General features: G+C 42.8%; 1 protein-coding gene across 6 annotated transcripts in view; it reads left to right on the top strand.

The window, feature by feature from the left end:
• The window catches only part of ARHGAP32 (Rho GTPase activating protein 32), a 259,498-nt gene that overhangs the window by 71,030 nt on the left and 163,964 nt on the right, over positions 1 to 24,504 (top strand). The window contains exon 1 of one of the 6 annotated variants that reach the window (XM_080366614.1): positions 164 to 588. The exons of 3 other annotated variants lie outside the window; for them this stretch is intronic. The gene's annotated coding sequence lies outside the window, so the exon portion shown is untranslated. Of the gene's footprint in view, positions 1 to 163; positions 589 to 9,647; positions 12,957 to 24,504 lie in introns of those variants that run through there. 2 more of the 6 variants (XM_080366609.1, XM_080366611.1) reach the window with 2 other exon arrangements.

Below are 24,504 nucleotides of genomic sequence, written 5' to 3'. Positions count from 1 at the left end.
GCTTTTATCACTCCTAGTGGTCACTGGCGTCAGAGATGCTGAAGCTTTATGTAGGGGTGAGAACATCCCTGGATCCGAGGGGCAGGGTAGGAGGTGCCCAGGACAAAGAAATGCCTTTTCCTTCCCTCCCCTCGTCCAGCTCGGAAAGGGTTACAGCTGAAATGCCTCCAGGAAAACACGAGCCGGTGCTAGCGAGGGAAGGCGGGATGGGAACCCACAATCGCCAGCTGTTTTGTGCTTTTCGTTCGTACATACCTACCTTTTTTCTGGGGGGGTAAATCCGGCGTTCCAGCCGCTCCGGGCGCAGTTGGCGCTGGAGCCAGCCCGTGAGCGGGTCGGGGGGGAGGGAGGTAGGGAAGGTGGGGAGGTAGGGAAGGGGGGCAGCCTCGGCCTTCAGCCCCCTCCCCTGCCCCGCTCCCCGCCGGCAGGCTGCGCAGAGCCGGGGTGCGGGGGGCGCGGTGCGGAGCGTGTGCGTGTGCGCGCAGCATGGAGGGAGGGACCGGAGCTGCTGCCGCCTCCAGCGGTGTCTGCGCGGCACTTGGCTGCGGGAGCCCTCGGAGCTGGGAGGAATCTTGATGAATCCGAAAGGTCAGTACTATCAATAAATCACCCAGAGGTAAATGCTCCTCTGAGATGCTTTCTTCCTTTTTTCTTTACCCCCCCCCCCCTTTTTTTTTTTTAACCCGGTTTTCTCATAAATGGAGTATTAAAACGCTACCGTATCTCAGAGGAATGTAATTGTTTCACAGTTGGTCGTAGCCAGCAATGTCTAATAACAATGTAAAGCATGATTTAAAAAAGGCAAGCGTGTCATTTTCATGTAGCAAATGCAACTTCATTTTAATTTTTAGTGTATTTTTAAGCATATGGATATGACGGTGTATCTTTTAAGTGGTTGAGTATTTGAATGGAGAAGGGTTAATTATCTCCTTCAATCAGATTACACCGTGTAGGTTACGCTGGCATGTAGAAAGCAGACAAAGTGTAATTTTGCATCCCGTTGTTCATGTGACAGTGGTCCTTGAGGCATTTTCGGGTAAAGTATGCAGAATGTGGTTATTAGCATGACTGAAATGTGCATTTTTTTAAAATAAAAAATGTAATAGAACCTGTCCGTAGCGAGTAGACCAGACTCTTGTACTTTGGCTGCATGAAAAGAGCAGTAGTCACAAGGGTTCTGTGCTGAGCATCGTTGTGGTTTTTTTTCCATGGTTTTGGTTTTTTTTTCCTTTCTAATGGATAACTAAGTGCTGTTGATATGGTATGGGTTTAGGAGCAATAGTTCTGGAGGGCCAGGTTATCATGTAGTTAAAATTCTTGTGGAATGAGACACTGCTGATTATCTTCATGGCAAATCGTCTCCTTCACCCTAGGCTTGGATTTGTGCTGTGGCTGATATGAAATAAGCCTAGTGCTGTTGCGGTTCAATTGAGATTTTCTACTTCAGGGCTGAGAGTGCATAAATATTTACTGGTGGGGGGAAAAAAAAAAAAGTAAGGGAGTTGGGGAACCAGTATAATTTAAAACTTGCTGTCTTGGGCATGCTGCTTTCCACCTACCTGGTTTACAGATCAAGGCTGTTTCTGCTAAACTAAAAGTTATTTATGAGGATAGCTGCTGGAAGCTGGAGGCATGGCTGCTTATTTCACTGTATAATATATTATCAACAAAATCTTGATAATTTATGCTAACTCCACCCACTTCAGCTTACACTGCCAGAAGCCAAAGGAGCGTAGCTCCCACCAGCAGTGCAAAATTCTCTCTGAATTTGTCTGCATTTTCTTTCTTTCTTGAAGTATTTATCCTTAGGAAAGCTGCTACTGAGTATCTTCTCGTTGTACTACCTAGTGCCTCGGGTACTGTGAGAAAGCTATTGAGTGATTTGAGTTAGAAACAAAACTGTGTTTAAAAATGTGTATGGTGTGCTAATGCTAAGCCTTTACACTCCGACTTCCTTTGTGACAGAAAAAGCACAATATGCAATATATTGTCACCCATGAATACACATGCTGTAGAACACTTTGTAAATAGGAGCACTGTAGGATTGTTTGGTGTGAATTCTCTTGGGCATGTGGGGAGCTTGCTCCGAATGAAAACTGGCATTTGTGAGTAGGTGGCAGTGTCAGTGTGTGGAATATCAGGTCTGTGGCTAAAGGCAAATGAAGTTTAGTAATGATTTGATACAACCTATGCATTTTTCTTCCAAATGGATCTTGTATTTTAGTGCAGTCTGCAGACTAAGTATGTTCTAGTTCTGGCAGCAACAGTCCTTCTTTTTCTTTTTCTTTTTTTTTTTTTTTTTCCCTTTCCTTTTTCTGCTTGTGCAGGTAGTCCAGAGCATGACAGAACTTCACATTAGCTTATTATGTTCTCTGAAGCTTATTATTAGGCTCTCCAAAGGGGAGACCTTTTACTCATGTTCCCTCAGTGTCTTGCTTTTCAGTGTAGAGATAAAAAATTGTATTGTTTCTTAGAAACAAGACTGGTGTTTAATAGGATTATAGAAGTACTTTTAACTTCATACTATCAGTCCAGTGCTCCTGAGTGATACTTGGACTGCAGAGGAGTTTCTGATTATTGATGTAAAAGTAAATCGAGACAGAATAAACTGCTGATGCATATGTTCTTCAGGAAAAAAGTAATGTTCTGAGCGGAATATCTAAGGGTTGGAGAATCCTTGCCCTACCTGTAGCAGTAGCTTTTTGGAAGAAAACAGCAACTCCCTGAGAGCCTGTGAAAAAGCAGCTCTTCTAAGGGACAGCCGGGTCACAGCACAAACAGCAGAGCGGTGTATGTTACTTTGGATAGATAGCATCTTCCAGGCCAGTCTTGGGTGATTTATGTTATGCATAACCAGTTCTGGGTGACTTGGCGTGTCATAGCGCTGCCTCTGCTAGAGCTGCCCGGGGACTGCAGAACTGCCTTTATTCCTTTATTCCTGACCTCTGGCTCCTCTCGTACACAGCCTTCCCACGCTCCAGGGGCGAGCAGTGGGCTCTCTCCAGCATCCCCAGGATGCTTTCTGTGGAAAAAATCCCTGTGTCTGTTCATACGGAAGGAGGGGACAATTTTATCAGAGCACTAGTGAGCACGTCCTTTGCCCCCCCCCCAGGTCTTCTTGCAGCAGCCAGCATATCGCATATACTGTGTGACATCTTCACTATTTATATGAAGATTAAAAAAATAATCGGTTAATCCCCCTTTGTCAAGCTTTCTGGTTTAATCTTTTTTTTTTTTCTTTGAACTGTGTTTCTTCTTATTGTTTGATACTTTATGAAAACTTCAGGCCCTGATATCAGGGATCAGAATGTTTCCATATTCTGTTCCTGACGGTGATCATTAAAGGAAAGTAACCCCCCTATTTTTTCACCAACGGTTCGATGTCATAAAAAGGAATGTTATTCCCAGCTTCCATTCCATTATCAGTCTGGAGAAAAGGTGGAAAAAAACCCCCTCTGAATACCTGGTGGAAGGGAGAAACAAGGTGACTTTGAAATGGTGGATGTGATGGACAGGAAACAGAAGAACTGGGACGGGGTCTGAGCCTCACAATCATGAGGAGAAAGACCAAAGCAGGCAGCTCTTTAGCTGTTAGAGGCAGAACAGGGTAGATTTCAATGTGTATTCATGTAAAAAGCAAAAAAAGGGGCAGATGTACACCTTTAGTACATTCTTTTGAATGAATGTGTATTGGAAATAGTAACAGGATGCCCTGGAAGGGCTGAGAACTACAGTAGGCATCTCCTCACTTTCCTAGAATGGCCACATACTGTTCCTGCTTAACTGTTCGTTGTTCTTATTAGTTTATTTGTTGAAGGAGCTTTCTGTGTACTGCTTGCTGAGAAGAGCCTGCAAACATGTTTGAAGTGTGTATCTGGAAAGCAAATTAAAATATAAACCTCAGCACTTCTGTCCATTTCATGCTCATGCCTGCTGCTTTGTCCTGGCCTAATGGTGGGGGCAAGAGTATGGTTTGGAGTGGGGATGATGGGGTGAAAAGGGGGAGGAATTTGAACGTAGTACCCTTGCTTTGGAGCGCCATGTATTTTCTAGCTTTTCTTAAATCCTGTGTTCATTCCTTCTGAAACTGAACGTGGAGTTTGTTACTGCAGCACCTCTGGAGATACCTCAAGGTGACTCAATACCTATTTTTCCGTTAGTTGCCTTTTCTTACGCAATGCCTAATCTAATCTGCTTTTCTTCCTTCTTTGGCTAAAACAGCAGTATAAGCTCAATACTCATAAAAGATCTGTTACAGTAGTTTTTCAAAGCTGACAGCAGCCGGTGTCTGGTCCGAGGTGCTTTGTGGTGGCAAAGACCACGCTCACTTCCAGGAGGCGGTGGTTGTAACGGCAGCACCGTGCTCGGCAGAGCCAGGCGTGACCCCCCTTCAGCTTCCTGGGCCAGAAGCAGCCTCTGTGTGTTGGGTAATCCTCATGGCCTCCACTCTGACTTACAAAGGATTGTCCAGCCTTGCGTTCCCTTTCAGGAAGTCCCATGGCTGAATAAACTTCTGAAGCATCCAGAAGATGACAGTGTGTTACCGCTTGTTGGGTTCCATATTTACAGTTACTGTGGGTTCATGTTGAAGCTCTGTGGAGGTCTGAAATCTCTGGTTAGTCAAACTTGGGGAAGGACTCTTAACGTGACACTTCTCATAATGCTAAAGACTAGAAAGCCCTCGTTATGTTAGCATGCCAAGGGTTTAACACAGCTCTTTGTTTTTTAATTTAGACAGTTCAAGCTGGGGGCAATTTTAGCTGGGTGAGCACAAGCATCCTATTGCTTTTGCTGAAATAAGATGATGGCTTTGTTGGACATCGAGCTGATACACAGGCGGTGGTAATGGCTTGTTTTCTCTTGGCAGATGAATTTAATGCAGTGCGTAGTCCTGATGGGATTTAACCACTCTTGGAGGGGGCAGTCCTGTTGTTACGACTCTCCACTTAATCTGAGTCTCTGGGTGTAGCTCCCTGTTGTAAACCAAATGTGACACACTAATGAACTCCAGCGATGTGTGTTTTCTTCTTTTCATTATGTATTATACAGCAATTTTCCTATTTGCAATGCTATTGAATAGTCAAGGATTTCTCAACGTTTTCCCCCCAGGGTTTATAAATTAGTGCTCCAAACCTTGTTCAGGATTGAAATGTAGCAGATGAGATTACATCCCTTAAGGGGTATTTTAACCATGCAAACATGCTTTAATTTCTGGCCACACTTTTTCATGTGTGTATTGCAGAAGGTTTTGTCCTTTTAAAAAAGTGAAACATAACAAGACGTAACACAAATACAGAACTTCCAAGCCTCTTCACTCTGTTGTTCTCTGTACTTTGTTTTCTCTTAATGGTACTTTAATGGAATAGCTTTACTTGCTGTATTAGATAAATGTAATTTGTAAACATATATTCTGTCTCTTTGCAGCTTGTCAGTGTGCTGAATTATATTTTAGGAGTGTAAGTGTGCTGGACCAATGCACATCATGCTCTTTTAAACATTATTTACATATAATATCCAGCTATTTTAAGTGCATGTGCCTACAGTGACTCATGAAAAACTGTTTGTTTTTTAAATAAAGATGTGCTAGGAGAAAAATTTTGAGAACCGTATCAAAATACAATGTGAAATCAAGAGTCAAAAGGTAAATAAAAAGAGCACTGAACTAGTTACTACTACGTTTTTTGTGTGGTTTCTGAGAAAATCTTGTAATTCAGAGCGATGGGGAGAGATGCAGTATTTTCATGTCTTCCATTAACGATACGACATTAAAACTGGAACTTTGTATGGCATCAAACACACGGCAAGGCCCTTGCTGCACTTGAAGTAATAGAGAGTTTTGACCTCAGCCATGTGGCCTAACACATTTCCTTATGTGTTTGAAACTTAAACGTTGACATTCTCCTTTGAGAATAATGCCATAAGCCGTCCCAGCTCCCGAAGACTACCTTTAATGTGCTTTTGCATAAGCAAAACCTACTTTGAAACCAACTCTTGGTAGCGTTCATCCTGGGGAACAGCCAAAGCCTAGAAGCAGATTTGAAAATTCTCTAAAGTTAAATTGATCTCATACGGTACACTGAAAGAAAAGCAGACTAGACGGAGTGCTTTCCTAGCCAGAAACAAGGCACGGGTTGCAAAAAGTAAAACAGGAGGAGGAAACTACGATGATGTCTTAATTTTGCAGTTTCATTTGATGCAGTGTTGACAGCTTCCCTTTGAATGGGGACTTTCCCAGCTTCTTAAACTACCAAGGGAACTGCTTATGGGCACACATGAAAATACTTAGGTTTTCATAGACTGAAAATCTCCGTTCCCTATTAATGATGGAGGGAAACAAGGCCAATGTAAGATATCAGCATCCTAGTATTTGTGGTTGCAGAGAGCCATTAAATCTGTGCCCAGAAGGTTAACCAAAGCTGTGTTGACTTTTTTCGTCTACAAACTGATTTGTTTAATACTGCCACGGTTGCTCGTAGCTTTTTGCAGGGGCAATATAATGAGATTAACAAGCTTCTGATCGCTTCCATATCTGATACCGAAATCCCCATGGGAAGCTGTGAAAGTGTGAGAGCTCTGTTGCTCTCGTACGGGGGCTGCGCTGGCAAAGTTAAGAGTTGTTCTTTATCTGAGATGTTATAGATTTGGTTGCTGGGATGATGGAGTAGCTGAAGCTTCAATCTGTAGCCTTGGAGCCAGCGTGATTTTAAGAAACAGAGAAGAGATGCTGAGGCTGCCAGCCAGGGGGTTCATTATTGGAAAGAAAAGACAAACACCTCCCTCCTCCCCCCCTGCGACACTGAAGAGGGAAGCAAGTTTCACAGGGAGATAATTGTGCTCCTGGAAAAACTGCTGTGACAGCTCCCAGCACCACAAGTGGAGTTCTTGTGGGGAAAAAGCCATGTTAGACAAACCAGTTTCTCCCCTTTTTCCCCGGTTAGGTATGGTGTGTATGCATTGTGTTGAAGCACTTGGTACTCGCCTCCTTGCCTTTGCTTTCTTCGCCTGCTTCAGGCTAACCGGCAGTAAGTTTGTTGGTTTTGACTGGCATAGCCCACAGTCTGATTTTGGAATGCCGACTGACACCTGAATTACATTTTCCCTTGCTTATAAAAGCATCCATGATTGATTGATTAGAGTGCAAAATTAGGAGCTTTTTCTAAAACCAGAATGGAGAAAGCTGCATAGTCTTATTTAAAAATGAACAAACAAAACCACAACTCAGTATTAATTTTGAAGCAGTGTTGTGATTCTGTGCTTTCTTTACCCAGTGCCTTTATTATTGTTGAGATGTTAACAGCTGCAGTACATATTTTTTGGAAATCTCCGCCAGCCTCCATGTTGGAGCTCGCTGTGCACCTCCGTAGCTCACAGCCCCTACTGTGTAATAAGGTGCATGCCTGATTTTTAATTAGTTTTTCCCCAATTTCCCAGTGGTGTCTCTCCAACTGACAAAAATGGCTTTTCTCCAGTTCTTGAGCAGTAGTTAGCTTGGTGGAGACGTTGCTTTTTGGCTTGTGTATAGGACTGATTACTTGCAGGAATAATACCTCTTTTCTCCACGCTCTGACCTACGTTAACAAACATTGGAGACCCGCGAATCACACAGAAACCTTTTCTCTAGCAAATGTCTCTGGTATTGAATACATTCTCCCTTTCAAGGGCTTGACCACACATGGAACTTCTCAGGAACAGCTGCTGACAAATAATTCCAGATGCGGACAGACCCTGAATACAATGTTGTGTTCTGTTATTGGCCCTGTTTACGCTGACCTCTCCCAGTCACTTTTATTGCTTTTTAAGCTCAGGATTACCTCTTTTCTCATTTAAAATACAATTTCTAGATACTCTTAAACCTCAAAAGTCACATACAAAATCTGAAACTACTTTTATTCATTGCTTTATTCCTTTCTGCCTTTGGGGTTTCTCCGCGTTCTGCAAAGTGGAGGTGCTTTGCTGCTGTGGTCATCGTCCCTCTAACAACAGGTCTGCGGAGCCCCTGGGTGCGCAAGCAGCGAGTACTGGTCTCGTTTTTGCTGCTTATGAACTTCAGGAGAGAACATGAGTCCCCTGAAAACTGGTTACTCAGTTACACGCCCAGGTCAGAAACGCTAATATGATGTGGCAAGGGAAAATCTGAACTTCTTGGTCACAGGACCTTGTGGAGATCAAGGAATATTGAATTCAGTTTCTTGACTGTGATTTTCCTTATTTCTCATTTCTTTTTCTTTTTTGGTGGGGAAATGTCAGAGCAAAGATAATTACAAATCCTCTAAATTATTTTCAGATGAGTCAACGTGCAGTCAGTTGAACAACGGAATGTGTACTTGACCGCATTTACACAGAAAACAGCCAGGAAAGCCACCAGAAAGCGGAGGGCTGGAATTGCTTGAACCTTCTTGGCTGCCCACTGTACAGGGAAGAGCATTGTAGCTCTGCCAGCTGGAATGCAGCTGCTCCTGAAATCTGGCACCTAATGTGGAGTCCTGTCAAAGTACATAATGTTGAAGAATCCTGATCAGTAGTTTTGCAGACAGAAAAAGTATCAGTGAAGACTTGACTTGCAAGGGCGGAGGGAAGTGCTGTTAGGTCTCTCTAATCAAGTCTTTCAGCCTTGCTACTTTGAAGATGAAATTTGTGTTTGTTCAGAAAGCCATAATGGGTTATCTAGGGCCACCAAAACAACAACAAATATATAGAAAAATAAAGTATCCATGTAGAAGTCTCGTGGTTCCACAGATTATGGGTGCCTGTGCTCCATCGGTGATCTCTCCAAAATGACTCGTACAGCCTGGAGCATGATCCTTGAGGAGAATTGGGTACCACGTAGTGATTTTAATACACAGTTTTTCTCTGAATTTTGTGGAGATAGCTTTAATGACACAGTGGGTTACTGAAAAGTGCTACATAAAAGTAAATTTCAGTGTCATCAAGAACAACAGCATAAGGACATGATGCTAGTTCACAGGGCAGAAACCTCCTCCTGGGCCTCTTCAGTCCTTTCTGCTTTTTTGATCAGTAGTAAAGATGTTAAAAATCCTTGCTATCTGGGTGCTAACACAATGTAGCACTGATGCTGCATTTCAGAAAAACAGTACTAAAAGGAAAAAAGTTAAAGCTGATTCCGTGAACTATTATTCTGGTTTCTCTTTGACTCTTTTCATGCCTCATAAATTGTTGTGGCAGAAAGGAACGACAGAAAATTTCAGTTTATTTTCAGTTCTGCATTTCCTTTTGTGTTCAGTCCTTGGGTCTATGTATGGTGAGGCTGATACATTTATTCTCCTGGCAAATGGCACAACCGGGCATCTGACACAGATTAAATGAGAAGGGGGAAAGTATCTGCAGTACCATGAGGTATATAACTATATTTCCTATTTTTGTTTCTTCATAACTGTTTTACTGACAGACCTGACTTGCTTTTTGTGAGCAAATGTTAGATTGAGGAATGAGATGAAGTTGCATGAAACACGCCTGTCTTAAAATTGTCATGCAGCTGTGTTAGGTGCCTGCGGTACCTTGGGGAGATAGTGATGTTATTACAATTATGTGTACGTCTAGTAGTAGAGTGAAAAAGGTAATATGTGTGTGAATGTGTTATACCTCCCCCCCCCCCCCCCCCCCCCGTTCTTAAGGGAATGGAAAATAAGTTTGTGGAAATAGCCTGAGTATCTTTTTTTATGTACTTGTTTGGTGTCCTAATGCAGTAGGCTGATATTTTATAAGTTTGCAATTTGATTTGAAATGTGTGTGGTCAAAACATCTCACCGTTGTCCCACGTAGAGGGGTTTGACTTTTTCCCTGCCTGTTGATGTTACATTTCTTCTGCCTGTGCTTGAGGCTGGCCAGGGCACGTGATGAGCTCATACGTGACGCATTTCTCTTTATGAGTGAGAGAAGTGAAGAGTAATGTATGGTCCAGCGCTGACTCATAGTCCTGTGCTTGAACAGAGTGAGTATAACACTTAATTTAGAGAGATCGGAATAAAATTACCAGGGCTCCCAAAAGGATTTCTCCATCTTTTTAATTCCAGGCTCTCTGATGGCTTCTTCCAGCCATTTGTCTCATCCATTATGTGGCAGTAGCTTATCCTAGTGCTGGCCTGTGCTGTTTTATACAAAAGATGGTGGGTTTTGCCATTCTTTGTGGGTTTTCTTGGTTGTTTTTTTTTATTTGTTTGGGTTTTTAAGGGCAACCGTACCTAAATTAGGCTGTGTGTATGCAGTCAATCTGGAGACTGAAAGACTCTTTTTAAAGAAATGCTGATCTACTAGAGTGGATTGTCTGTGGTATGGCTGACCCCTCAAGCATTTAAAAAGCAGCTGTCAAGTTACTGAAAAAACCACAACATTGACTTTAAAAATTATGCCTTCTGAGGTGCGCTTTGATTAATTTAATTATTTTTTTTAAAAAAATTTGCCCTCCAGTTTGAGTTTTTAAGTGCAAGATGGGTCAAGTTCTTTCACCTTCCGTCTGCGAGACAGTTCAATAATTATAGTGAAAGCGGAGAAGATTTCTTCACTGTTTGACTCTGTGACTGGAACTTTGAAAATACAGAATGTTGAGAGACTTGGAGTGGAACGACAGAAAATTCTAACATTGAGTCTTGCGCATTGTATTCTGATGTGCTTCTAATTCATGGTCATGGCCAGTCTCAACGACATTTATGCAGGTCATATAAGTCCTAGTTTGTCTGGCAACAAAAATATTTCCCCATTTCTCCTTGGTTCTTTTTAAAAAAGTAGGCAAGATCTTTTTTATGCATGTGAGTATAGAAATACGCACACTCTTTTTGTTCTCTCTGATGGGGATCTTAAGTACAGCTTGACATAGAACTGTGTTCTACTGTGGCAGCATCTCCTGTTCTGGGCCGGGCTTTATAAATATCCGCAGAAGGTAGGCAGCCAGCTTCGTCCTCCCTTCTCACTGGGAAGGTGGAGTTCTGGGTACTGGGAGAAGCACTCAGGTAATTTTGTCCGCCTCGTAGAGTTGTTCTTTGTCTCCTACAGGGAAATGACAGCAACACGTATGTATATTTTGAAATTATTTTTGTACGTTATGTTGAAGTACTCTGAAATACCGCTTTGCCTCCAGGGTATATAATGCATTTCATGAACTCCAGCTCCACGGCAACAAGGGGAAGACAAGGTATTGATCTCAGGGATGCAGCAGTCTTTGCAAATGAGATTTCGTATCTGATTACAGCTAACAATCTATTGACATAGGATATGGCATTGGTAACAAATACCCATTGAGATGTAAAAATGTTGTTGAACACCAGCTGATGGCCCCACACAGGCTTTTTAATTAGTACCTGGCCTCTTTTTGAATCAAAGTGTGCCTCTGTATAGGGAAAAATTTTGACAAATTCCCAGTGGCTCACAAAAGAACAGAAAATAACTGTTTTGGCCTATTCTTTCTTGTGCACGCACAAAGTTTTCTTGGTGCCTGCTAAGGAAAAAGTATTACCAGGGAGCCTGGATGCACAGAAATTGAAAGACTCATAGGGAAGAACTTCAGACTGCTACTTACTGGAAAAAGGGACTTGTGCAGTTATAGGTAAAAGGTATGATGTGGTATTGCATGGAGTTTTGAGGACAATATGTGTCTGGCGACTTACCCTGGCATTACCTGCTAGAAAAATCCTGATGGTTGTTTGAGTGTTTGCTCTAAAAGAGGCAACAAACATTTCACACTCAGGGATGCTGTTGTCTGCGCCTGCCCATTTGAAAGCACCGAGACCTGAACGAGAGACAGTAGTATGCAGTAAAACTGCAGGAGACACAGTTCCAGTACATGTTTTTCTAAAATGAGCCCCAAAACTTGAAACAAACAGGCTAGTTACTAAATAATACTGACTCAGAGCTGCAGTGTAGTCAGGGGGGCCCAGGTTAATGCACCAGATGTGACTTTCTGGAGAACAGATTTATTTAGACCCTGTCACGTTAATGAAAGGCGAGAGTTTGCAGTAATCCTGAGCTGCTCACGTGGCTCGCTGCGCTAGGGGACGGAGAGTGCCAAGCCTTGGAGAGGGAAGAAGCTACTGGCAGGTTCAAAGCATCGAAAACTCCCAGGCAGTGGGCGAGTGACTGCTGGGCGCCACATCAGCGAGCCGCAGAACTGCGAGTTAACGTTGATGAGCTCTCGGCTGGCCTTCCCATCCCTTTGGCTACCGAGTCGCGTGTGGGGAGCTCCAGCCAGAGCGTGGAGATTCCTGGCAGTGGAGTGCTCTGAGAACTGTCTTCTCTGGGGGTTTTGAAGGTGTTTTATTATCACCCATCAGGTTATGGAAATGCTGATCAGTAGGGAGTGCGTGCAGCACAGGTAGCAAACAAGAAATACTGGTTTTGGAAATAACTTTCATCATCTTCAGCCCTGTTTGAAGAGGGGACATACTGTAACAGAAACTGCAGGTAATTCTGATTACTTGTTGTGTGCCCACTCGATAATGACTTTATCTTTGCATGTGTATTTCGTAAAGATTGTGATATAACTATCTTTGGAAAAACAGGTATTAGGAATTCAAGGGAAGCCAGGAGCCGATGAGTTTAATGTACAACGCATTAGAATATGTACGGATGTAACCTCTTGTCTAGGTAAAATACACTTGCTTTTGCTGGTTCCATAAATAAGTTATCTGCTTGCTTGTCTCTCAGACATCCTTTCCCAAACCTGGCGCAAACATTCCCCCTTTCCCAGCTGTCTTAAAGCACCCTTAATTTGGTTAAGTCAGAGAAACAGTACCCATTAATGTTTGACATTTTCGGATGCTATGTATGAACAGAACAGGAAGGAAAAACGTGCACGTTAAGGGATACCTTTCCACTATCATGAACCTCAGAACTTAAAAAATGATTTTTACTACCTGTGCAGGCATCTTGAGTGTGCTAAAAGAAATGAATCGAACCTGACCAGCTGTTTATGCAATAGCGAGTGTGGGGCAGCATGCTGATGGAAGGTAAGACAGAAAATCTCAGGGTGGGGTTGGTTCAACGTTTTCTGTCACCATTTCTGATGGTGTTGCTTTGTGTGTAAACGATGGGTGCGAGCTGTTTACGGCAACCAACAAAGTGGGAAGTTTTGTCACGGTTTCACGCAGGAAGTTTCCAGCAGGAAGTTTCACGCACAAACACGTTGTGTGTGCGGTGGGAAATCTTCCTCTGTTCTGACAGTGCATTAGATCTGCTTGCACGTGCTGGGAAAACAGAGTTGTGTCATTTTTAGAAAACATATTTAATTACTGCTGTGTTTAGAATAAAACGAGAGTGTGTTGAAAGCTTTAATTATTTAATGGGAATACAAGATGATAGCAATCTCCATCCAAGAACAGAAAGGGTGTTCCCTCCCATAGATTTTCCAAAATGTAATGGGAGGCATCAGGTCTGGATGATATGATATTGCCTGTTCATTTATTACGTGAAAAATAAAGCATAGCAAACTGGAAGAAGTGACGAATATAGTTTAGAGATAGTTTACATTTTGCTTGACAGACTCCTGCAGTTAACTATGAGGATCTTAGGACACGAGTGCCAGGAGTTTTCTTGCAAAAAGTGTTTCTGAGTCTTATATTAAATGTAAAAAGCTTTGGCTAATCACCTGATTAATTTGATGTATTTCAGCATAAGAACAGAGCAGTGATTCTTCTTTTACATTCTGTTTGACATAAAGAACAAGCTGTGTAGCTATCGCTAATGTTTTCTCAAACAAGGGAAGAATGTTAAAAAAAATAAATAAATTCTGAACAAAGTTTACAAAAAGCATTTCAGTGAACTCACTTGTCTCTGAGAAGGAAGAAGAGGAGGGAAGGAGCCCGGCTTGGGCTGTCACATGGAATAGTGTCGCGCGCTGTGACCTGCCTGGGAGCGTCGGGCTGGGGATGACACCAGAGCTGGGGGAGATGCAGATAGCCATGTCATAACCCTTCGGGAAGCCACCAGCCTCCTCCTGCCTGAGAGGAGGGAGAGGAGCCTGGCTTGGAAATGAACCTTCCGATCCCGCTCCTGTATCAGACAGAAAGATTTCTAAAGCACAAAAAATGGTGACAGGAAATCCACGTTCTGCTTAAAAACGCGGCTCTGAAGCCAAATTCCGGTTTCCTTGCAGTTCAGATCATGCCCGCTCGTTGCCAAAGATGCCATGAAAATGTGACACAGAAGTGGGGGGGTCGCTTGGGCCTGGGGGTGAGCCAGGTCTTTGGCCTTAGGAGGTGCCAGGTGCAGGCTGGGCCACCAGCGCAGGCTGGGCTGGTGCATGTCGCCCCCAGCGAGCCACGGCCCCAGCTCGCACGCACGGCTCGGCTGGGGTAAGGCAATCCCTGATGTTGTGTTAAGTACTTCGGGTTTCTGAAGCCTCCATACCCGCTTGGTAAGCAGGCCCTGAAACCGTGCTCCTACGGGGCCTCAGCTTTTCCGTCAGGCTGGTAGTTCAGTGCTGTTTCGTCCTCCGTTTTTTTCTATTTCAGACCCTTCATCTTTCCCTCTCTCCCTCCAGGTGTGTTTTTCTGCTTTGGCGAGGAGATTTAGTGATGGCTCCGGTCTCGTTCCTGTTGCACTGGGGTTTTTTTCCCTGGCCTGATGACAAGATGAACTTTCTTTTCTGAGCGTTGTAGTGGTGAGGAGGAGATGTGAGGAGCGGGGGACTAGCTCGCTGGGACATTTGTTAGCAGTTCGGCTGCTCCATATGCCCGATCCTCAACTGGAGCCTTTTGGAAGTGCTGACAGGCTGGTCTGTTCCCTGGAAGTCGTATTAGATCTTAGAATTTTATTCCTTTGTTCTCCATATTCTTAGCTTTTTGAGTTTTTTAACCTGTTCTCACACAGCCTTCTCTTTTGCCGAGTGATTCCTTATGCACTAAAAAGTCTTTTGCAGGTGTCAGTTCTAAAGTCATGATTACTGAGAAGGGGGAGGAAGCTCGAAGAGTACTGTTTACTGCCATTTTCCTGGGCACTGAAATTAATGTGCACTGGTTTCGACAATATCTCATTTCTTTAGGAAGGCTAATAGCCCGGTCACTTCATTATCCTGCCTTTCTGCACAAGTGCCAACGTAATGGAAATGCTTTCATTTTCCAGACTACCCTTTGGGTGCTTGAGATGCTTTCAAAAGCTGAGCCACGCTTTCTTTTTTTTTTTCTGTCAAACTGAAAAAAGCTATAAATCTGTTCATCACCTGTCCCTTTAGGTTAGCATATTGCACCTGCAACCCTTTTTAATGTCTTAAAACTAATCGGACAGTGTGCTTTCACCGGTAGGTACTTCACCAAATCATTAAGGCTTTATTTCTCTATTTATTTATTTTCCCAAGAGGGCATTTTAGTACTGACAGCATGAGTCAGGACAATTACAGGTTGCAGTGAAATATTCCAGCTTCTGATGTGATGCAATATGAACTGGAATGAAATGTTACCTTAGTCATACTGAAAAAAAAAACCAAACCCCAAACCCAATTAACACACTCTATGCTGTGTTACCTGCGAGGCAGATGTCTACCAGTTATCTCTTCCCTCTAACATCATCCCCCCAGTGGACGTGGTTGTGTGGAGAGAGCCTGGTAAGGAGAAATATTGTTCTTCTGTGCGTGTGTGCAAACAGGTTGTCAGGATGGAGTTAAAAAAGTGTGTTGTCCACGGCTGTGTTTTGTGAAGAGAAGGCTATTATGAGGGAGAGAAGGCAGCCAGGACTCTTGGGTTTTATATCAGGCTTCACTGACTCAGCCAGTGTGGAGTTATCTTGTGCATTATTTACACCATTTTTACCCATACAGCAAAAATAGCTATTTTACAGGCATATTTTGACTTAATTGCAAAGAGTGCAGCTCAAGTATAAAAACTACTTCAGGGTAAAATTTTATTTTGTTCCTGTTGGTCTTTTGAAACAAGATTGAAAGCTGGATTTAGTGGCTGGCTGTAATTTTCAGTAGGATTGTCCTTGTTTATTAACTTTCCCTCCTAACCCCTTGAATTATAGGAATTCAGCCCAAGGCGCTGGTGAGTGGTGAATGTTGATGCAGGTGTCAGGGTGATGCTGCAGATGTTGGGATTCTCCTCACTTTGACTTCCTGGGTTTAACTGCAACTTATTTTGACACGACAGTCCAAGGTCCATCTTGACCCCTTATTGCCAGCCAGCCATCCAGCTATACAAACCCGCATATATATACAAATCCACGTGTTTTCACGTGCTAGCCGAAAAGCCCCAGCCTTCCTTGCTTTGCAGGGTTTAATTTTCTCAATAGTGGAACTGGATCGTGTCTTCTGTTAGCCGTGAAGAGTGGTGCGATGGCAAAGGAAAGCATTTTAGAAAATCACTCGAAGCACTGTGACCTGCTCTGCTGCCCTAGTGAGATTTTTCTGACCTTTTCTCCCCTCCAACTTCATAGTTCCCTGCTTTAGCCAGCATAGTTGTACAGATATATTCTGTTTGCACAGAGAAGGTGTTGGCATCCTCTCATCTTTTATTACTCTGATGCATAAGCAAAATGGTCGCGGAGATACCGTGTAGAATTTATACTGGTGGAACCACGCCAGGAGCGATTTTGAAGGCAGAGGAGAGGAAGCGATAAGGCATGGTATTTTTCAAGTGATTTGATTTGCCAGTGAAGAATGATGGAAAGGAATTATGGTTACCTGAGACATTTTTTTTTTTTCCCCCAGCCTTGTAACTCACGTAAGCATCTGCTTAAATGTCACTGAACTTCACCACGTGGTTCAAGCCAGACAGCTACCTGAATGCCTTGGCGTTTCTCCTGCAGCTAGGTTCCAGACTGGAGGGACAGTAGTGCTTCAGTGGTAATTTAGGAGGGTAGAGGATTAAATGTTCTTGAAAAGCTATTTGCATAAAGGTTTGCAAAGGAGAGAATGAGTGTGAGAATGTGTTCAAACTGAGCAGTGAAATGTGCACAGCTTGACTTGCCTCATCCATCTGGTTGGACTACGTTATCTATGTTTAACAGATTACATTTAATCTTACCATTTCAGGGAGAGCTGTTGAGCCTCAACAGACACGGGAGAGCTGTCCTGTGAAGTTATGCAAGTAAAATGGGAGCTTAGATTTCATGCTAGTTTCTCAGAACAAGAACGGAGGTGCAGAAATATCATGTCATCTCTACATCCTGACCACGCTCCTTGGCTCGACAGGCCAGGAGCAGAAGGGGGTGGCTCTCCTGCTTTGCCACACTCCTCCTCCTCTCTGAGTTCGTGCTGGATTCCCCAGGCTAGCATTTTCTTTCTGCCGTGTGCTTGTCTGACTTCTGTCCTGGCTTTATCTTCCTGTCATGTGGCTCACCGAGAAAAGCCGGTTACCAGCCTACCTAGGCAGAGGTCGCGGTGAAGCAGGGGTTAAAGCCAGCTCAGTTTCCTGCTTCTCTGCTTGCTCAGGTGTGCTGCAAAGTCCAGTAAAGAATGGCTGATGAGCAGAAACAACTTTGTGCACAGAGCTTATGGGGCTAGGCAAAATTCCAGGCTGGGAACTCTTCTTGTTTCTCTTTATTTTACTTATTTTTTTAAAGTAGCTCATTTCTTACAGAAAAGACTTTCCTATCTGCTGCTGTATTTTTTCTTCTTCTTCTTTTTTTTATTTTTCTTTTTTTTTTTTCCTGCTGAGTCATTGCACAACTCAACAGTCTTTTGTGTGGCTTGCTTCCTGGAGTCTTAAATCTGTTTGTCACGTACCTCTCTTCTTTCCTCCTACATTTAATATAACCACACTTATTTCAAGCACTTCTGCAGAGCGGAACCCTGTCAGATGGTCCCATGGTATCTCTCTGTGATCAGGGTGAGTGAGGCATGTATGAATGGCAGAATTTGTCCTGTGCTCAGTAAGCTGTTATTGCTGTGCTAATGTTAACATTTGAAAATTACTCATTTTCCTTACACAGAGGCAGCCGTCAAATGCAGGTGTATTATCTTGTAACTGAGGGGACAGAAAACCTTGTTTCCTTTTCCTTTTTCATATATTCCACTGCTGGCCTCTGCTTAGGCAATTAAACATGTTTCCTATTTCTCATCCTCTACAATGCATTAGAGAGAGTCCTCTTTTTGTTGTTCTTTGAAAATCTTTTTGATCTTGGCTTTTCTGTGAATATGTAGTTCACTTTTTTTCCCTCTTTCTTTGTACCCCCCTCTTTCTGCTTTTAAAATTGGGTTGGTGTTTCAGGGACTTTCTTGGCCTGCCTGATGTAAAATCAAATTACTTAAACCCACAGAATTGTGAAGCAGTGCAATTAATATGTTGTGTTTTAAAAGGGTGACTATTCCTGGCTGGCATTTTTTTCAGTTTTAAAATGTCCTTGGTCTCAGTCACAGGTTATTTTCTTTAATCCTTATACTTTGTTGCTCATAGTTTGCTTTTCAAATGAAAAAACATAAACATAAGCTTGACCTTCCCTGCCCCCCCCAAGTGTTTTTTTCATACGCTTCCCTCCCAATTAATTAGAAATAATAACCAACAAAACTATTCCTTTTCCTGAGCTTTGGCATTCCCAAAGGATTTGAGTGATGTTGCATGATGAAGCATTGCAGCATCCTTACAACCTCAGGTCCTCAGCTCCAGCATTTGCAAAGGTAAATGTCCATTTCTCTTCACTCGCTGTGAAGAGACACACGTAGGCATCAGGATGGGGCCTGCAAAAGCCCACATGGGGCTCTACAGGATGGGAGGTGGCCAAAGGCAGGAGAAGGTCTCTGGGGGGTGTGTTAGGATCTTGCTCATCCCTGCTTTGTGAAGCTACACGCAGGTGCAGGTGAACTGAAATGATGCTGTGGCTGAACAAGGCATTCCTGCCCCTCTCGCTTTCATAAGGCCCACAGGAGCTCTCGTAGCCGTGTGCTTCGCTGCTGATCCAGCGGAAAGCTAGTCCTTCTTAAAATTTATTTATTTTTCCTCCAGGCCACTATCTGTAGAGATGGGCTGGCACGGGGAAGATATGTCATCAGATGGCTGGGGCGAGATGGGGAGCCACCCCTTTCGGAAATAGCAGAGCCCTTGCATGGCTGCTTAGAATGTTCCGGAAACCTCGTCGCTGGATAAAAGTGCTGTCTTGAAGCTGTGCTGCCTAAGCACTTCCATAATACTGATCCCTGCAGCCCAGTACGTCTGTGTTTGGTGCTCCTAGTAAGTCTGTACTTAGCTTATTGCTTTCACTCCCTCACTCTCTTTTGAAAGAAGTTCAGAAGGTGACGGGGGTAGGAGAGGAGGAGGTATTGCATAAAACCTTAGTGGTCAGAGCCACAGATTGGGAAACAGGAGACTTCAAACGCTGTCCTGAGCCTGTGCAACTGCATCCTCTGAGAGAGCACCCTAATGATCTGTCAGTAACTTGTTCTTTTCGCCAGGCTACAGCATTTTGTGGTGGGGATTGGGTGAGGGCAGTGTGCGTGGTCTAGTCTGCACAGGAGGCTGCTGTTCTCCCTCATCCTGGGTTTTTTTCCCCCCAGGTCCTGATAAGGTGTTTGGTCTTTATGTGCCTTAGGGTAAAAGCTGTGCTATGGTGAATGGTCTCGGTGGTTGGGAACTGTAAAACTGATGTTATTTCCTATTTTTTAGGCTCAGTCTTCCCCTGCAATACTGGACAAGTTCCTTGAGCTGTCAGTTACCATGGGTTTTTGGAAAATGGATGGAAATACTCTCTTTGCTCACCTCTTGTCTGGTTTAATGTAGATAGTCCTTGCCTTGACATTTGGTAGTCCTCTGGCATACTCAAGTACAGCATTTAGCATAATTGGGGTCACTAGACAATAGCGCTTATTATCGGAAGTCTTATAATAAAGGTTACACGTGGCATTTCAGTATTGTGCTCCTCTGAGTAGCTTTTAGAGTTAATGTCTTTGTTTTATGATGTGCCATCTCTCAGTCTCTTATCCAAAAAGAAAAATAAGTCTAAATTAGACTGAAGCCTTGGCTAATTGTTCTTTTTCTATTTATCTCTGTGGCAGCAGGAAACCTGGCAGCAGGGTTTCCATTCACAGCAGACATGCGTGCCAGCTCAAATGCTTTTATACCAAAAATGAATGGGTGTTGAAGGTAAAAATGATGGGACAGTAGTGGTTGCAGCTGTATCCTTGAGAACTCGAGGCAAGGGAGATCAATAATTTTTTTCTCCCTATATTGGGGGTTTTTATTATTCGCTGAAAAAGATATTTAGCAGTTGCAGATTATTCCAAAAGGGCAGAGTACATGGTTTTTTTGTTTGTTAAAGACTGCGTGGGTCTGTTTATAGTGCTGGTGCTGGTTCTGCACAAGGTAAGAATGGAAATGTACTCTCAACCGCTGCGAGACATTTTGACCCCTGTAGCACCTTTGTCTTCTGGTCTGTGTACAGCTTTCAGGTACCGCTTCCACTTGTCACCCCTGTATCTTACTTATTGCACTGCTGCCACTTCCATTTCCTTCTCTCGTGCATCAGAAACACGAGTAGCAGATGGGTGGCCTGGGCAGATTTATCCTGGCTAGTGCTTTGCTTTTCCAGTATTGTGTTAGCCTCGGGATGACCCGTTTGTTTGTGATACACATCTCTCTGCTGTCGAGAAATAATTACAGTGTGGCTTTGCACATATTATGCCCATATGACCCCCATCTGGTTCAATCTGTCCCTGATGCCTTCCTGTAGTCACAGGCCTCCATTTAATTCCATTTAGCTGGTCAAGAGCAATCCAGTAGGAATAATAATAGTGAAACATGTTAGTAGTGATTTCTAGACATAGAAAGGACTGAGTAACCACGTATTTGCTGTTGATATAATTGCAATTGAGTGATAGTAGCACAGATAGGAGGAATGCTGTAGTGCTATGGTGCTAGAGCTACTAGTCATTTAAGACTAGTAATTTAAGGCAGAACAGTGACAGCTGGAGCTACTCTTTATTTATTTGCTTATACTTATCTTCTATTATTTGTTCAGCTAATCAGGTTCTGTCATCCCAGACTTAATTTCCATTCTTTTCCTTGTGAGTATTCACTAGCAACTCCACTTTGGATGTGTTTTTTTTTTTTTCCCCTGGCTTCTTCCACAGGGTGCCCCATCACCATGCAGTGCAAACAGTACATAGAGCATCATTTTTGCAGTGTCCTGGGTAGACAGAACGAGTAGCTCTAGGTAGGTGAGCAGCTCTATAGAAATGTTTTATTTAGGGGAAGAATTTCCGTACTAAGAAGCTAGCTGACTGGACAAGTTTTACATGTTGTTTCATGTTATGAACAGTTGTCACTTAATAGCATGCAAAGCTAATTGTAACTGATTAGTTGATTGCACTTGATCATTCCATGTGCTGAAAGCATCATTTTTCCAGAATGTGCTTCTATGAGAAAAGATTAGATTTACCATGGCTTCACATTGGCACTGAACTGCAAACAAACAGGAGATCAGCCCAGATGAGTGTCCTTAGATCTAGGTTTAGGTCATTACAATTTTGGAGTGTGCTTTGATCTTTGCTGCATTTGGATTAGCTGCAAACAGATGGGGTTTATTACTGCTTTCTGTTATGGTAATATTTGAAGCCTCCAGTTAAGATCGGAACTGCTTTTGCTGGGCAGCGGGGAAGACATGAGGTGAAGGGCTGGCCCGGAAGAAAGCATAATCTTAATAAACAAGACAGACAAAATACGGGAGATTGCCAAAGAAGTGCAGGGAACAGGTTTTGACCAAGAGCGTGGTGAGATGGTTCCTGTCTTGCTGTCCTCTGGATAAGGAGTGGTGGCATCTGAGCCCCATCGTGCCAGGGTTGGAGCGTAGACCATTCAGACCATGGCCAGTGGGAGGAGGAGAAACACAAAGACTTCTCTGGGGAGCAGGCAGGGCAGGAGCAGCCATCCTGCCATCCTTTCCCATCTCCCTTCCGTGTTGAAACTTTAGAGCTGCTTTTATTGATCTATTAACTGTAAATGAAAGGTTAGTACCCTTTTTCCCTAGAGGAAATTTTCTTTAATACTTTTATATTTATTCCTGAATCAAACAAGAGAAATCCAAGTCAAGGCTCAGTGATTCTGATTGTTCAGTGATTTCTTAATTCTTTTTCTAATACTGGGCAAAAGTGATAAGAAAAACCTGTTCCTGAGGATTTTATTTTATTGACTGCCACTGTGTTCTTCTGAAAGAAAATGCCGAGCACCTACTAAAACAACATCTTTTATGTGTTGCCAAATAAAAGAGCAGGTTTGTTCAGTAATATATGTATGCAAAAGCATGAGGATTCAGTGATTATTTTTATAAACCTCTTTAATAACTAAGAACATGTCTCAGAGCTTGTAAAAGCTGAACATTCCAAGAACTTACTCTTTTCATAAAGTGTTTAAAGAAATTCCAGTTATGTAAAACCTGAATGCAAATTATTACAGCGCAGTTCAACAAAGCTTTTAGGTACATGTTCCAGTCCCTTCCAGAGCATGAAGTACATATCTCTTTATTTATTTACTTATGTACTTTGAGATCGGTATTACTGAGTTGAGACATAAAACACAGCCGGGTGAGACAAGAAGCAATAAACGGAGCTACTAAACTATGGCAGAAGAGCAGAATAAAAAGAAGGTGGGTCTGTTCACCCCCAATTGCCATTTGTTGCTTTCAGATTTAGAGAAGATTTACCGAAGGTGGTTTGGGGTTGACCTTGCAGCATACCTACAGAACTGTGTTTTGAGGAAAGGAAACAATAACAGTTTTTGGCTTTATAGTATGCTGTTGGCTTCTCCTATCCCAGTGTCCCAGCTACTAGGAAGAAAATTAACTCTATCCCAGCCAGAACCAGGACACCCAGCATCCCTCCTTACCCCTTAATGGATGTGAAGAGCATCTCTGGAGTGGTGAGCCATTTGACGTCTTGAAGGTACCTGCAACCTGACCAGTGGTGCCAAGGTCCTGGTGGTAGAACTACCATGGCTGGCTGAAGAGAGTAGGTCACCGTGACAGCCGGTGACAGCCAGCCCAACTACAGCTGAGGTCTTGGTGAGAACCAGGCAGTGCCCTCAAGCACTAGAATATTCGCCCATGAGCCTGGGGGTTTTTGCTTTTGCAGCTGAGGGTTAGAAGATGTGTGTGATGCACAGCATGTGCTGTGTCAGGGATACCGAGAAGTCAGTTGGGGGGGGGGGGGGGGAAGACTATAACCAAGACTAGAAAGGCTGCCTGTTGTACCTGACGATATCTTTTTGCTAAAATGACAACTGTCACCCAGACTTGCCCATTTGCCCACAGGTTTTAAATTCCAGGTGGTCTGGCAGCCCAGAAAACGTGGCTTAAATATTCTTGCAAATTAATAAACAAGATGTCTATTTTGAAGTCTGAAAGCTCAGTTATACCCTTGAGCAAAGATAGCTTAACTGTCTGACAGTACTGGAGCTTGTATTAAAGCATGTCCAGAGAGTTGGAATGAGGCAAGAAATCAATATGTTAATTAATCTCTGCAGTACTATGGGCCTTCTCTGCTTCCCTCTATAGATGTATATTAACAGTGGGAGGACGAACATGTCCATTCTGACATTTTAAAAAATTAATCAAGTGATACTGCTGATTTTAAAAAGATCTTTATTTAAAACTTGCTATCTTTCATTTAAAAAATATTTTTAATGTCATATATTCTTAAATGAAAGGTTAATCCCGAAAAAAAAAGGAGAGGTTTTTCTCTTTCTCAGAGGAAAAGATTTCTCTCCTGAGAAACAGCTGAGAATCTAATTTAACAGGTGGTGATGCACATCAAGTGGGAAAGTGATTTTTATCTTCAAAAAATATTTTGTAGGAATAGGAACCCCAGAACTAAAAATAGGCGCTAACTGGTTTTTTGTGATCTTGTAAATTGCCTTCTAGAGTTGAATCACAATTAGTAATGGGGATCACACAATTCCTTTGTGTCATAATAAATTGGTGGTCTCTAATGTGCTTCCCAACACAGGTATGGTTTTACCAGACTGGATTTGGAATTAGGAAATTGGAAAAGCTGATACTGTAAAGTATTTTAAAACTGTCTTTGTAGCTGTAAGTTACATGATTCATTTTTGAAAACAATCACAATCCGTAAAGTGGAATTAATCTGTCTTTGTAATAGTGATGATCCTGTTAAGAGCGCTGTTCCCATAGCTTGGTGATTTCCAGCCTCCTTTATTTGGGCACATGTCCAGATTTGCCCATGAATCATGACGTTCCTTGAAAGGTGCCTATTTGCTAAATAGCTGCATAGCAGCAACAAACTTTTTCAACTTCTGCTCACACATACCTGTAGTTCTCAGACCCTCACAGATCCATGGACCACAAGCTGAGAACCACTGATCTAAACTTTGAAAACTAGGTAGTAAGTACATCCTTATTAGCACAGGTAGTGCATAGAGGAATCTGGAGAAATTTACGTTGGTTTGTGCGTACTGATATTTGAATGATATTTCATTCAAATGCTTTTTAAAAAATACTCTCTTGTTGTAGCCTACTCTTATTAATTTTTCTTGTGCAGTGGCTTCCCAAACGATTGAATTTTGGCTCCCTGACTATGAACTTCCATCAAAAGTAGCAATTACAGCTTTCAACTTTGTAGAA

This window comes from Falco punctatus (assembly GCF_963210335.1).
Source record: "Falco punctatus genome assembly, chromosome: 16".
Taxonomy (NCBI): domain Eukaryota; kingdom Metazoa; phylum Chordata; class Aves; order Falconiformes; family Falconidae; genus Falco; species Falco punctatus.
The sequence above is the reverse complement of the archived record's forward strand: the minus strand, read 5'-3'. Positions and strand labels throughout refer to the sequence as shown.